This window comes from Trachemys scripta, chromosome 1 (genome assembly GCF_013100865.1).
Source record: "Trachemys scripta elegans isolate TJP31775 chromosome 1, CAS_Tse_1.0, whole genome shotgun sequence".
In the NCBI taxonomy this organism is placed as follows: Eukaryota; Metazoa; Chordata; order Testudines; family Emydidae; genus Trachemys; species Trachemys scripta.
Genome location: NC_048298.1, coordinates 44327421 through 44343665, shown reverse-complemented (window position 1 = coordinate 44343665; position 16245 = coordinate 44327421).

Below are 16245 nucleotides of genomic sequence, written 5' to 3'. Positions count from 1 at the left end.
TGGGGGGGGGGCCTGTCAGGGGGCAGGAGTGTGGAGAGGGGTCGGGCAGTCAAGGGGTGGGGAGGTTGGATCGGTCGGAGGTTCCTGGGAGGGCTGTCAGGGGTCGGGGGTGTGAGGAGGGGATGGGGCAGTCAGGGGACGGGGGTGTTGGACGGGCTGGAGGTTCTGGGGGGGGCTGTCTGGTGGCGGGGGTGTGGATAGGAGTTGGGGCAGTCAGGGACAGGTAGGGGGTGGAGTCCTAGGGGGGGCAGTTAGGGTGGGGGGGGTGTCAGGAGGGGGCAGTCAGGGACAAGGAGCAGGGAGGCTTAGATAGGGGGTAGGGTCCTAGCAGGGCCAGCTCTAACGTTTTTGCCGCCCCAGGCAAAAAAAAAGAGCACCGCCCTGCCGTAACATACGCCGCCAAAACCCCCCGCCCTCCCCCAGCGCCGCCCCACCCCCCCCAGTGCCGCGCCGCCCTGCCCAAACCCCTACTCCCCCTTGAGCGCCGGGCCAGGCCGCCCAAATCCCGAGCGCTGCACCGCCCAACCCCCCATCCCCTCCAAGCGCCGCACCGCCCAAACCCCCCTGAGTGCCGTGCTGTGCCCGGCCGCCCAAATCCTGAGCGACGGGCCGCCCAGAATCCGAGCGCCACGCTGTGCCCCCTTCCTGCCCCCCCCAGCGCCACACCGCTGAAACAAAAACAAAAAACCTCGAGCCAAAAAAATCCCACCAAACCAAAAAAAACAAACAAAAAAACCCGAGCGCCCCCCGCCACTCCAAGATTGACCGCCCCTTCCAAGGTGCCGCCCCAAGCACGTGCTTGGTTGGCTGATGCCTGGAGCCGGCCCTGGGTCCCAGGGGGCGGTTAGGGGCAGGAGTCCCGGAGGGGGCGATCAGGGAACAAAGAGCAGGGGCGGTTGGATGGGTTGGGGGTTCTGTGGAGGGCAGTCAGGGGGCAGGAAGTGGGAGGGAGTGGATGGGGCGGGGCTACCCGCCCCCCACCATGGAGTGTCCTCTTTTTTGAAAGTTCAAATATGGTAACCCTAGACTGTCCCTATAAAATCGGGACATCTGGTCACTCTACAGGCCACTGAGGTAATGTTTGCAAAGCATGTTCAGAAACTGAAAGACCTTCTCCATTGCCTGTGGTAAGGGATCATTTAAGTATCCCCAAGATTTACAGAACACTGTTTTCCACACCTGTAAATTATTTCTAATAGCTATCCAGTTTTTGTTGGTTCTTTGTGTGTTCACTTAAAGGATTTTATTATAGATAACCATGAATTCATTTAGCTCTTAGGGTCTTCTAAGAATCTGAAAGTACATTTTATTACATATTTGTAATTATACAAAAATAACATTAAAAGATTACACTGCTCTACAGCCAAAATGCTTCTGAAATAAATGTAGTCAAACTTTACTAATTCTGGGTCACTGAGAACGAAAATGATGCTTAAAATTTTTGATTGGCTCTAGTTTTCAAGATATGCTATTGGGTCAGTATATACGACCCTTGACTTGGGAATGGCGGAGGATAAGTGAGTTATAAAGGGAAGGGATCTCAATTTAAACCAGAAATGACTAAAATACATCTTTGACTGGATCTATGAATAAATCTGTGACTGGGTTTGGACAGTACTTGCTTTTTAGGCAAAACAATGAATGATGCAATCTGAAGCTGGTATTGCGTCATACATGATATGAATTGCATCATGTTATTCCTAGAAGTCATGGATGATGCAATCATAACGAAGCTTACATCACTCTGCTGAACAAATTGCCCTATATCAGCTCTAGAAATCATACAGTGTCGTGTTCTCTTATTTGTCAGTGTTTGATTTTGCAAAGGGACACGTTTCTGTTTAGCCAAAGTGAGCAGAGATGCCTCGTACTTGTGTGAACAGTGCAGATAACTTCAACTATGTTTGTGTTGAAGTGACTTTTGCATCACAAAAGCGCAGTATAACCACTATGGTTAAGAAAGCCTATCACCTTTATTTTGGCTGCAAAATTGGAGATCAGGACAAAAGGTGGGCCCCACACATATGCTGCAACACTTGTGCAACAAATCTTCGCCAGTGGTTGAACAGGAAAAGGAAATCTATGCCTTTTGCAGTGCCAATGATTTGGAGAGAGCCAACAGATCATACCAGCAGTTGTTACTTCTGCATGGTGCCTCCAGTTGGGAAAGGTGTGTCAAAGAAGAAAAAGTGGACTGTGCATTATCCAAACATTCCATCAGCTATACGCCCAGTACCCCACGGAGAAGGACTGCCAGTTCCTGATGTACCAGAATCATTCTCACTTGAGTCAGACGAGGAAGAGGATGAAACTTCTGGTCCTGAACCATCAATGTCACAGGACCCACATTTTCTCCCATCCTCCTCCTCTGAACCACAGCTCATAACACAAGGTGAACTGAATGACCTTGTCAGGGATTTGGAACTACCCAAGAGTAAGGCAGAGCTGTTGGGCTCCAGACTACAGCAGTGGAATCTCCTGGCAGGTGATGTGAGGGTTTCCATGTTCCATGACCGGCAAAAGGATCTCGTCCCATTCTTCTTCATGGAAGGTGATCTTGTAGCCTGCAACAACATCGATGGTGTGATGGCATCCCTCAACATCGTTCACGATCCAGATGAGTGGAGACTGTTCATTGATTCATTGAAGACGAGTCTTAAAACTGTTTTACTGCATAATGGCAATGTTTTGCCATCAATTCCAGTTGGTCATGCAGACCATATGAAGGAAACCTATGACAACATGAAACAACTTTTGAGGTGCATAAACTATGACCAACATCCGTGGCAGCTTTGTGGCGATTTGAAGGTTGTTGCTCTCTTGCTTGGTCTGCAGACTGGATACACAAAGTACTGCTGTTTTCTCTGTGAATGGGATAGTCGTGCAAGAGATTCCCACTAGATCAAGAAAGATCGGCCACTCCGACAGTCATTGGAGCCTGGGAGGAAAAGTGTTCAGCATCCACCACTTGTTGAATTAAGGAAGATTTTGTTACCACCTTTACACATCAAGCTGGGTCTGATGAAGAACTTTGTCAAGGCCATTGACAAAACGCAAGCAACTTTCAAGTACCTCCATGGAAAATTTCCAAGGTTAAGTGAGGCTAAGATAAAGGAAGATGTCTTTGTTGGTCCTCAGATTCGTGAACTTCTTCGAGATGATCCATTTGACCATGCACTGCGTGGCAAGGAAAAGACAGCATGGAAAGCCTTCCAGTTAGTGGCAATAAATTTTCTCGGAAACAACAAGGCAGACAACTGCAGGTTGTTGGTGGAAAACCTCCTCGAGGCATACAAAAGCCTTGGTGCAACATGTCACTAAAGATACATTTTTTGCACTCTCATCTAGATTTTTTTCCACCGAACAGCGAAGCAGTGAGCGACGAGCACGGCGAGCGATTTCACCAGGACATTGCAACAATGGAAAAACGCTATCAGGGCAAATGGAGGCCATCAATGCTTGCAGACTATTGCTGGACAGTGACAAGAGATGCTCCATTTAATGAATACAAGAGACAAGCCAAGAAGCGCCGAGTAGACACTGAATAGGACTAAACTATGTACATAATAGTTTTTTGCCTTTTGTTTCATAATAAATTTTATTTATATAACCCTTTTGCTGATTTGTAAAGTGTTACATAAACAGGACAGGTGAAATATTATCATGTAAAGCAACCATAAACACATGAAAAGACCTAGGTTTACAATTTATTATTAAAACTCTACTATCTACACAATAGACATAGACATAAAATGTAAAAACTTAAATATCTTAGAAACAGTAGCCAATCAGTTGTTTTAATGGTCATATTTGAATTCAGCACATCAAAATACATAATAAATAGCACATTTTATCTCTGAAGCAGACGACTTCTCAAAAATTGTGGACCAGTGTTATTAAAATTGCACAGTCAAGCACTCTGAAGTTAGGAAGTGCCACATTTAACATTACATGTGGAACCTTATTTTAACCCCTTTGTGTATATGCATTGTGATACATTCTCTAATTATATGATCAAATACTGTTGTTCCACAGGATCCTTGCCTCATTCAGTGCACATCTCTCACATTAGGGGAGAAACTCCCACACATAGGCGCTGGCTTCTACTGGCACCAGTGGATGCTCGACCCTCCCTCTACTCCCGGCCCCATTTCAACCCCTTCCCCAAAGTCCCCACCCCCAACTCTGCCCCCTCCCAGCCCGTATTCCTACTTCTTCCCCAAATCCCCGCCCCCACCTCTTCCCTACCTTCTCCCCTGAGCATGCTATGTTCCTGCTCCTCCCCCTTCCTCCTGGAGCTTGCTACATCTGTTTGGCGGTGACAAGCGCTGGGAGGTAGGCGGAGGAACGGTGGCACGCTCAGGGGAGTAGGAGGAGGTGAGGTGGGCAGGGAGCTTGGCTGCGGGTGGATGCAGAGCAGCCACTAATTTTTCCCCAGAGGTGCTCTAGCCCCGGAGCACCCACAGAGTCGGTGCCTATGCTCCCACATATATCAATTTCAAGTCCCTGCTCCAAAACACAAGGCATTAGAGCTTCCCCAACAAAATGCATGTAAGGATTTTTTTTTAATCTGGACAAAATAACATATTTGTCCCTAATCTTTTTCTCAGAAACAGGTGAACTATTGTTTGTTTGGGTGGTTTTTGTTTCATTGGGTGTTGTGTTTTTTTTTTTTTTTATGAAATTTTTAAAAATAAATTTAGCTTAAGGCAGACATCCAACATGGAAAGTTTAAGTCCAAAGGGTTAAAATTTGGCAAAGCTATAAGCAACTGAAAACAGGGTTTTATAATGGAAAATGTTGTGTAACCAAATATAGTCTTTACTACTTATACTTATATACACATACATTCACTACCGCTTATAATTACAATAGGCACAGAGGTTTCAGTCAGAATCAGCGCCCCGTTTTACTTGTTATGGTCCCTTCCTCAAAGACAAATATTAATGAATCAAACCAATAATCTTGCTAGGTATGTAATTTATTATTCCCATTTTTGAAGGGAGAAATAAGGCACAGAGTAGTTAGGTGCCATTCCCAAATCAGTGGCAAAAATTCCCATAAACTTCAGTTGAATTAGGATTGGGCCTCACATGAAGCATAGTTGATCTGTCTTAACTCTATAATTATTCTGAATATGTCTTGTCATTTCTCCCTCCTTTGCACTGCTAGGTTCAAATCTCTGTCCTCATGCCCCTCATCATTCCTTACACTAGCTGCTCTTAATTGAATCTTTTCACGTTATGCAGTATTGTTTTCAAGGTGAATTAACCAAAATTGTGATATAATAATGTCTATATCAGTGATTTATATGAACCTGTCCTAATGCTTTCTGTTTAGTTTTTATTTCAGTGTTTTTTGCCATTGTACAACCTAGTTTACATTCACCGCTGACTACAGCTACTGTACTTGATCATACATGATTATCGACCTATTCACAGTGGTCCCGGACATTTTCTGTATGGGGTTACTTTGTTACAGGCTATCTGCAGCTACTGTAATTTCAAATTAGTTCTCCCTGCGTACACTACCAGTTAAAACCATGTAAGACTTCATTTGCATTCATTTAGTTGTCTACTCACCCACTTAGCTTAGTATGTTCTTTTAGTTAAAGCACTGTACCAGGATGCCAGAGACTTAAGTTCAATTTCCATCCCTCCCACCGCCTTCTTTTCTGACCCTTGGGCAAGTCACTTAATCTCTGTGCCTCAATTCCCCACCTATAAAATGAGGATAATAATGCCCCTCCTCCCACATTTTGTCTCTTGTATATTTAGATTGTAATCTCTTTGGGGCAAGGATTATTTCTCTGTATTTGTACAGAAGTTAGTATAACCTAACTGTGCTTTGGCCTTCTAGATGCTACTGTAATATCAATAATAATCATTTACCTCTTCCATTGTTTTAAAAATAAATATTTGGGTGCTAGCCTGCAGATCTAGCCACCTCACTGCCCCAAAAGTTTTCCAAGTCATTCTTGGACAGCCTGTATAAATTATTTGACAACTGCATATGAAACAATGTAAACCATCTCATTCTAGCTAAAAGTCAGGTATGTGGAATGGTTTCCGGGAATGAATAGGGCCTTGGTGGTTCTCAAACCCAACAGCTAGAAGAACATTGTTCGATAAAAAGAACATTATGGCAATTATGACTTCCAGAGCAGATTTGTCAATAGGTAACAGCCTATGTTTCATTTTCAAAAGTGACAAAGACTATGGCTACACTGGCACTTTACAGCGCTGCAACTTTCTCACTCAGGGGTGTGAAAAACCACCCCCCTGAGCGCAGCAAGTTACAGCGCTGTAAAGCACCAGTGTAAACAGTGCTCCCAGCGCTGTAAGCTAATCCCCTCAGGGAGGTGGAGTACCTGCAGCGACCACACTCGCATTTCAAAGCGCTGCTGCAGGAGCGCTCCCGCGGCAGCACTTTGGAGTTAGAGCGCATTAAAGTAGCCCCGTGTGCTCTAACTCATGACCCGTCCACACTGGCAAGGCACGTAGAGCGCTCTGACTCCATGGCTAAAGCGTTCCTGGTACTCCACCTCGGCGAGTGGAATAATGTTTGATGTGCCCCTGCTGGAGCACTGCCGTGCCAGTGTGAACGCCCTGGTCTGTTAATGTGCTCTGATCGGCCTCCAGAAGTGTCCCACAATGCCTGTTCTAGTCACTCTGGTCATCAGTTTGAACTCTACTGCCCTGCCTTCAGGTGACCAACCATCAGACCCGCCCTTTAAATTCTCTGGGAATTTTAAAAATCCCTTTCCTGTTTGCTCAGCCAGATGTGGAGTGCTCTCAGCGAATCTTTCCAGGTGACAATGTCTCCACGTGCCAAGCGATCCCCAGTATGGAGCAATGGCGAGGTGCCGGATCTCATCAGTGTTTGGGGCGAGGAAGTTGTCCAGTCCCAGCTGCGCTCCAGCCGTAGGAATTACGATACCTTCAGGCAGATATCAAGGGACATGATGGAAAGGGGCCATTACCGGGATGCTCTGCAGTGAAGGATTAAAGTGAAGCAGCTGCGGAATGTCTACTGCAAAGCCCGCGAGGCAAACAGCCGCTCCGGTGCTGCCCCCACGACCTGCCGTTTTTACGAAGAGCTGGACGCGATACTTGGGGGTGACCCCACCTCCACTCCGAGTACCACCATGGACACTTCAGAGCCCAGTCCAACAAGGCAGGAAAAGGAGAAGGAAGAGGAGGAGCAGCAAAGCAGGAGCGAGGGTGCTGAGGAGGAGGAAGACACCCCGGCATCCCTAGATGCATGCAGCCAGGAGCTTTTCTCAAGCCAGGAAGAAGGTAGCCAGTCACAGCGGTCAGTGCTTGGGGACGGACAAACACCAGAGGAGGTTCCCGGTAAGAGGCTTTTATTTTGGGAAGGAAGTTATTCGGTGCGAGCTCTTGGGGTGAGGAGGGTTAGAGTTGCATGCATGCCTAGATGCGGAATAGGGCGTTGATGTGCTCTCTCACATCGCGATAATCAGCCTCAGTGATCTCTTCAAAGGTCTCAGCCAGAACTTGGCCAATGCACTTGTGCAGGTTTCGTGGGAGAGCCACTGTGGTCCTTGTCCCAATCAGGCTAACATGTCTTCACTGGTGTGCCGTGAGGAGCTGGGGGACCATTGCTGCACATAGACGAGCTGCATATGGGCCAGGGCGGAAGCCGCATTGTAGTAGAAGACCCTCCCTTGTTTCCTAGGTCACCCTCAGCAGCGAGGTATCTTCCAGGACGAACTTCTGTGGAAAATGTGGGGACAGTGTTCAGTATGGGGCCCTGCAGCTGTTGGCTCTCCCCAAGGCACAGAAACCCAGAGGACAGTACAGCCATGAAAGAATCAGTCCCCCTTGACCCTGTGCTTACTCACCATTTGGGGGCTCCCGTGGATTATGTGTGCTCGCTTTAGGACGGGCAAATTATGCTATTGTGTAGACCAGGAGTCGGCAACCTACGGTATGTGTGCCAAAGGTGGCACACGAGCCAATTTTTGATGGCACGCAGCGGTGGGCTGAGCAGCTCAGCCCGCCGCCGCTCTGGGGTTCCCACTGCTGGCCCCTTGCCAGCTGAGATCCCGCCGCCAGTCCCACTCAGCACCCACTGCCAGCCTGGGTGAAGGAACCCCAGGCTGGCAGCGGGCTGAGACCCCGGCTGGCAGGAGCCAGCGGCTGAAACCCCAGAGTGGGGGCTAGCTGAGACGCTCAGTCGCTGCTCTGGGGTTCCGGCTGCTGACCCCTTGCCAGCCAGGGTTCCCACCGCAGCCCCACTCACCTTGCTTCCAGTTGGAGTTCCAGCGCAGGCCTCCTGCCAGACAAGGTCCAGGCCTCTGGCCCTGCTCAGCCCTACCAGCAACCAACTCCACTCACCTCAGCTGCCGATCTTGGGTTCCAGCCGCTGACCTTCTGCCAGCCGGTTAACAACTGATCACTCAGAAGCCTGTGTGCAGCTTAAAGTATCCAAATACGTGCCACACGTTGGAAACTTAGCAAGGGAAAGCAAGGGCAAGGATCACACTAAACTGATAAGATCTACATTTTAATTTAATTTTAAATAAAGCTTCTGAAACATTTTGAAAACCTTGTTTACATATAACAGTAGTTTGGTTATATAATATATAGGCTTATAGAGAGACCTTCTAAAAAATGTTAAAATGTATTACTGGCACGCAAAGCCTTAAATTAGAGTGTATAAATGAAGACTCGGCACACCACTTCTGAAAGGTTGTCGACCCCTAGTGTAGACTGTGCTTGCCCTCCTTAAGTACAGGGGAATCATTGCTCTGTCTGTTGTGAGCAATGCTGCCTCTGTTAAGTGTTGCATTTTGCCTTTACAGATGCAGCCTTGAGATCTCAGCCGTCCGTGTTATCACCAGCCGAGAGGCTGCAAAGAATCAGGAAGAGGCCACGTAGAAGCAAAGAGGACATGCTGCATGAAGTTATGCAGCACTCCCTTAATGAAAATCAAAAAGTGCAGGAGTGGCGGGAGAGTGAAAGGAGGGTCCGCTGGCTAAATGCGGATCGCTGGTATCAGAGCACGGAGCGGCTGATAAGCATCATGGAGCGCCAAGTGGACTCGATCCACGTGCTCGTAGCCATGCAGGCAGAGCACCACCGCGCCTGCCTCCCCCTCCCCCCTGCAGCCTTTGTCCCAAAACTCTTTCCCTGGTGCCCCCATGTCACCTCCAACATCTGGGTTCTTATCACCACCAGCTGCCTCCAACACCTGTAGCTTCACCACCCAACCCTGAAAACTACGACCCTTACCCACTACACTCAACCCCCATCACCATGCAGTATAGCCATCCTGAAGTGCTGCACTTATTGTACAGCACTCCAAACTGGAAGGCTGAGTATGATAACAGGACATACACAAATCTGTGATTGTACCGTTCCCCACCGCATCCCCTTGCCCTTTCTGTTTCCCAAGCAGTTGTGTTTCTTTTCAATAAATGGATTTTTTTGCTTTGAAAAGATTCTTTATTATTGCATAAAGAAAGATACCTTAGCCCAGGAAAGCAACAGGCACTGCAAGTCAGTGTATCATACGTAGCAAACACAGATTCCTACTAACATTGGAACCCCTGAACTTACTCACGTGCAGGGCACCAGACATTACTGGTGGCTTTCAGCCTCAAATTGCTCCCCAAGGCATCCCTAATCCTTGCAGCCCCGCACTGGGCCCCTCTGATAGCCTTGCTCTTTAATATCCCTGTTCAAATTCAGCCTTCAGGGGTTGAACCTCTGAGTTCCTTGCCTGAGTGAATCTTTCACCCTTCCCTTCACAAATGTTATGGAGGGTATAGCACGCGGATATAACCGCGGGGATGCTGTTATTGGCCAGGTCCAGCTTCCCATACAGAGAGCGCCAGCAGCCCTTTAAACGGCCAAAAGCACACTCCACAGTCATTCTGTACTGGCTCAGCCTATTGTTGAACCGCTCCTTGCTGCTGTCAAAGCTCCCTGTGTAGGGTTTCATGAGCCATGGCATTAAAGGGTAAGCAGGGTCTCCAAGGATCACAATGGACATTTCGACTTCCCCTATGGTGATGTTCGGTCTGGGAAAAAAGTCCCGGCTTGCAGCTTCCTGAACAGGCCAGTGTTCCAAAAGATGCGTGCGTCATGCACCTTTCCAGGCCAGCCTGCATTAATGTCAATAAAATGCCCATGGTGATCCACAAGCGCCTGGAGAATCATAGAGAAATAGCCCTTCCGATTAACGTACTCGGAGGCTAGGTGGGCTAGTGCCAGGATTGGAATATGTGTCCCATCTATCTCCCCTCCACGGTTAGGGAAACCCATTTGTGCAAAGCCAGCCACAATGTCATGCACGTTACCCAGAGTCACGGTTTTTCTGAGCAGGATGTGATTAATGGCCCTGCAAACCTGTATCAACACGATTCCAATGGTCGACTTCCCCACTCCAAACTGGTTGGCGACCAATCGGTAGCTGTCTGGAGTTGCCAGCTTCCAGACTGCAAAGCCGCCTGCTTCTCCACTGTCTGGGCAGCTCTCAATCTCGTGTCCTTGTGCCGCAGGGTGGGGGCGAGCTTATCACACAGTCCCATGAAAGTGGCTTTTCTCATCCGAAAGTTCTGCAGCCGTTGTTCGTCATCCCAGACTTGCATGACGATGTGATCCCACCACTCAGTGCTTGTTTTCCTAGCCCAAAAGCGCCATTCCATGGTGGTGAGCATCTCCATGATGGTGAGCATCTCCATGAATGCCACAAGCAATCTCACGTCATATGCGTTACTCGAATCGATATCATCAGAGTCCTCACTGTCACTTTGGAGCTTAAGGAATAACTCGACTGCCGAACGTGATGTGCTGGCGAGACTCGTCAGCATATTCCTCAGCAGTTTGGGCTCCATTCCCGCAGACCGAAAGGGAAAAGAGAGCGCGCAGTACAAAAAACATTGAAAGATGGCGCCAATTGTGGACGGAAGCAGAGGGATTGCTGGGATGTGAACTGATGCATCACGGGACATTGGGACAGGACCCAGAATGCCCTGCACCCCCTGCACCCTTCCCACAAGCCACAGCACCAGAATAGGAAGAGGTGCTCTGTGGGATAGCTGCTCACAATGCACCGCTCCCAATGCCACTGCAAGTGCTGCAAATGTGGCCACGCCAGTGCGCTTGCAGCTGTCAGTGTGGACAGACTGCAGCGCTTTCCCTACTGCACTGTACGAAGGTTGGTTTAACTCAAAGCGCTCTACATTTGCAAGTGTAGCCATGCCCGTAGGGTGCTCAAGTCAGTGCTAAACACTTACTGCAGTGACGGACAGGGTCCTTACATCGCTATAGGTAATCCACTTTCCCAAGAGGTGATAGCTAGGTCGATGGAAGAATTATTCTTTCAACCTAGTGCTGTCTACACCAGGGGTTAGGTCAGCTTAACTTGAATCTTTCAGGGGTGTGGATTTTTCGTAGCTATGTCAGTGTAACTTTTCAGTGTAGACCATCCCTTGACATTATTTCGAGTTGTCTCAAGGCTGGTCTCCACTGGGAACTTACATCTGCATCAGGAGGTAGTGTCTACACTCAAGTGCTGCAGCATTGCTGGTGTAGCAGTTTAAGCATAGACATACCCCCAAGGTTTTCCCACTAACTCTAATGGTCCACTATTATCTTGTCCTGGACTAGACAATGGATTGATTGTCAGATTTGAAGTCAGATTTGTGTAAACAACTGGCTTAGGAGGTGTCCTTGACTGCTCATACCTCCCTGCTGAGAGGTGGAACTGAAGTTGCACCACAGGTTATGAGCACAGTTTTCTAAATATACAAATATAGAAATTCATAACCACAGCCTGTATTCATATCTCATAATGATTAGTAAGTTTAGAACATTACAAGCTTTCATAAAAGATCTTGTTTGATATATTTAATAGTACAATAATATAATATGCAATCAGTTGGTTTAATTTCTTATTTTGGGGGTTAAAACCCTTTATTCTCCCCTTGGGGAGTCTGGACCCTGATTGTAACCATGATCATTTAACCCACACCCCCTCACTAAACTAGTTGTCACAATTCTATCCAGCAGCAGTGAGCTCCAAAAGTTAGTTACACATTACAAATATCTCCTTTCTTTGAGGGCCCTCTTTTTCTAGTATTAAGGCACAAAGTAAAAATGACCACCTTATTTTATGTCCCTCTGTCAGATCTCATATTCTTCCAAATTATTTGCCCTTCCAAACTAAGGGCTCAAGCCTGCATGGTACTGAGCACTCTGAATCCAATCCAGCAAAACCCTTACATAACTTTAAGCACATGAGTAATTCTATTGATGTCAATGGGATTAGTCACATTCTTAAGTGTTGGATCAGAGCTAAATACATCAGCACATTGCAGGATTGAGCCCATAGCTTTTAATTGTGCCCAGTTTTAGCAGATGTGTAAGGAGAGAGAGGATACCCAAGGAGCATTTCTACAAGAGCCGGGCACACTGACAACACATGTTCCCTAAATCTCTAGTTTAGCACCTGTTTTAGGCCTAGACTATCTTGAAGGTGATGCCATGGTCTGACTCCCCAGGAGTGTCAGGGAGCTCCAAGCATGGTGCAGCTTCTGAAGATACTATATCTGCCGAAGACACAACATGTCCAGCAACTCCTGCTGGGATGCTGTGCCTCAATATTACTATTATTGTGGGCTGTGGCTTAATGCCACAACTGAACCCTAAATCATCCTAGTTATTTAGACCAGTGTACCCGACAACATCATAGCTACAATTGTGTTTGAAAACAGTTGTCAAGCATAGTTCTGTTCAACATGGTTTGGTGGATCCACATTGTTGATGTGTGTTAGGCATTGGGTATTCCCACTCAACAGTGTTCAATCAGAACCATGGTCATATCTGTTCAGAAACTTGTAGATGTGGGGCCTCAAACATTAAACCATGTTAACAGAACAGAGTACCTATTCACTAATGCACAACAATATTGCAAACAATTTTGTTGGCAAAAGTGGTACTTTATATTATACATATATCTGGGTTCTGGCGTGGTCTGTAATTGTGCTAAGTGTGAATGCCAATTGTTCTAAAAAGCACTTGGTTGCAGTTGTGTTTTGAACAGGTTTTAAACAAGATTTGCAAATATTAGTGTGGACAGAGCCTTAAAATGCTCGTGCTGGAAGCCCCCCCCCCCCCCAAAAAGCTTCAGCAGGCAAATGTTTCTCCTTTTAATGCAAACATACAATTTTAAATAGCTATTTTTTTTAAAAGTCAGAATTGGTTAATTAATGCCCTTTGGATTTTAAGCTACTTTAGAGCTTGAGTATTTAAAATCCCAAGAGCATTGCATAAAAGTACTGCCAAATTTATATGCATATGCAAATAGTGCAGCTCTTGTATTGCACAATCTTTGATTACACTACAAAGCAATCAGATTTCATCTAATTACAAATCATTACACAGCTTTCTCCTAGTGCATATGTAATTGATCATTGTTGCAAGTTTACTGTACTTTCATTACCTCATTAGGCTCTTCTTGGTAATGTGGCATAATAGACACTAGTAATTGTTCCAGTGTATGAAGTCTACTCCAAATGCAATTTTAGCTTTACAGCCCATGCATTCATTAACTATAATAAACAGAATTGATGATCAGCGTGGCAGAGAGAAGGGGTATTATTGCAATTGTTTTCACTACATGTGCAGTTGTGTATATGGCCAGAATGTTTGTCAAAGTTTTCATGCTCAGTCAGGTTCCTTGCACTTAAAGAAAAAGAGAGGCATTGTGCACACAAAATTCATAACCTTCTGAAAATGTGGATGCATTTCAAATAGTTCCAGGCTGAAGCAAATATAATTGAAACAGGAGCAATAGGGCTGTTAACAGAAAAAAGAAGAAAGATAGTACAAGGCCTCCAAGTCAATAGAAGTGTAAACATTATAGTGCATATGGTACAGCCACCTTCCCTGCACAGGAACCAGGGTCCCGGTTATGGGGCTTGTTGCACCTCTGTCCTGGTCCTGGTCTCTCTGATGGCACCCCCTCAGGTGTTGGGCCTCATGCATTTAATTCTCCTGGGTGGAATTCCACAATTTCTCTCACTGTTATACTGGGCTCTGAGCTACAGTATCTTGTGTATCAACCATGCTTACCCAGTAAGCCGACTGAGTTTGTAGATTTGCGATTCTTCCCTTTGGGAGTTTGTTTGGGTTACCATACGTCCTCTTTTTCCCGGACATGTCCAGCTTTTCGGCAGTCAAACCCCCGTCCGGGGGGAATTGCCAAAAAGCGGAACATGTCCGGGAAAATGGCGGCTCTGTTTAAGAGCCCGGCTGCCTGAACGCTACCGGCTTCGGGCAGCCCCGTGCCTGGAGACCCTGCGCCGCCGGAGCCCCGGAGGGGAAGTGCCCGGCTGGGGGCACAGGGTCCGGAGGCATAGGGGCTGCCCAAAGCCCGAGCGCTACCGGCTTCACGGTTTGCTGAGCAGCCTCCAGACCCTGCGCCCCCGGCTGGGCGCTTCCCCTCCCGGGCACCAGCTGCACTGGGGAAGCGCCGGCTGGGGGCGCAGGGTCTGGGGGCTGCCCAGGAAACCGTGATGCTGGTAGCACTGGGGCAGCCCTTTCCCCCTGGCTGGGAGTGGGAGGGAGGAGGGGGCGGAGTTAGGGTGGGGGAAGGGGCGGAGTTGGGGCGGGGCTAGGGGTGGGGAAATGGGCGGGGCCATGGCCCGTGGAGGGTCCTCTTTTTTTATTTATGAGATATGGTAACCCTAGAGTTTGTGATCACTGGTGTATAGAGCTTCCAGTGTACTTAAAGTAGTGTTTGTTTCAACAGCGTGAACAAAGCATTTAGACTAAGAGAGAATTTTAAAACAAAGTACACAAACGTCTGTTTTATGTAAAGGCATATTATCCCCTGATGGTAATCAAGGCAGGCCTGATTTCTTCAGGCACTCCAGTGATGTCAGTGTGTCAGTTCCCCTAAACAGCACTTGCTCCACCCCTTGATAGAGTGTTTCTTTTTGAACTCCTTTTGATCTGGTTCCCAAGGCTTGGCCCTGCTCACCAAACCATGTCTGTAAATCGGCTGAAGCCAGGAGATAGGATCTCCAGAGCTAATAACTCAGGCATTGTCTCTTACTAACCCTTACCAATGGGTGGTTTCTCTTGAGCCATTGTTTCCCTTCCTGCTTATTTCCTCATTAAACTAAACCTATATGTTCATACAGTAAACATCTCAATAACCAGGACAACATACAGTATGCATAAATTATTACAAAGCAGCTCAAGTTCTGTCACAACAAATCTAGAAATGATTCACATGGGGCCTCCCAACAATATAAAAAAGACATTTGATTGACCGCTTGTCTCTCTACTGTAGAGACAAATTGCTTGAGATTTCTGAGATGCGGCACTGCCTCCCAGACCCAGTTGCATATCTTACCCAGTCCTGAATTTACAAAGATACATTTTATTTATATTTCTCTTCATGGCTTTTCCCAGGGAGTAAATATTACCGCAGTGCAGACAGCCTGCACAAGTCTCTACTGGCCAGTTAAGCCCTGCATTAAAGGGACATTATCAATTTGAAATTTAACCAATTTAGAAAACTACTTAGAAGTAATTTCAGGTATTACACCTCTCGAGTCCCTCTGCCAAAATTTTTAGTTTGATGATGACATTTTCATACTTTAAACATTGTTTTTCTCTTGTCTGTTGCTCTGTGAACGGCCCAAGCAAACAACAGGGGACATTGGCTAAGTAGCTGGCTCTACCGAAGAAACAGTAAAACTGATTACATAGAGAGTGCTATCAAATGCACAAAGTGAAAAACAGAGAACACTATTTTTGTCCAATCTCGTGTGTTGTTACAATGGGAGATAAATGTTTTCTTAGAAAAGTGCAATTTTTAGGTTGGCAGCCTTTCATCAAAGGTGAGATTCAGTTCAGGGCACAGCAATTTATGCATCACCTAATCTTCACTTAAGATGTTAATGCAGGGTTTAAGTACTGCTTAAATGAAAGGGGCCTCTGCACAAGGTTATGAAGTTCACCTTGGCTGAGGGCCAATGCATGTCCCTGCTGGAGCTGTTTCTGGATGAAGCACTGGTAAAGCGGCTATCCAGGACTGCCTCTATGCGCTGTGGGCTGGATTCTCCAGTCCACCAAGTTGTCATCCCAGCCCTTGCATAAGGCGCTATTGAGGGGGCAGGTTGGGACATGGAGCTGCGCTGCAGTACATCTTATACTCTGCTGGTGTAAGCTACATTACAGAGCTTCTGCCTCTGGCAAAAAT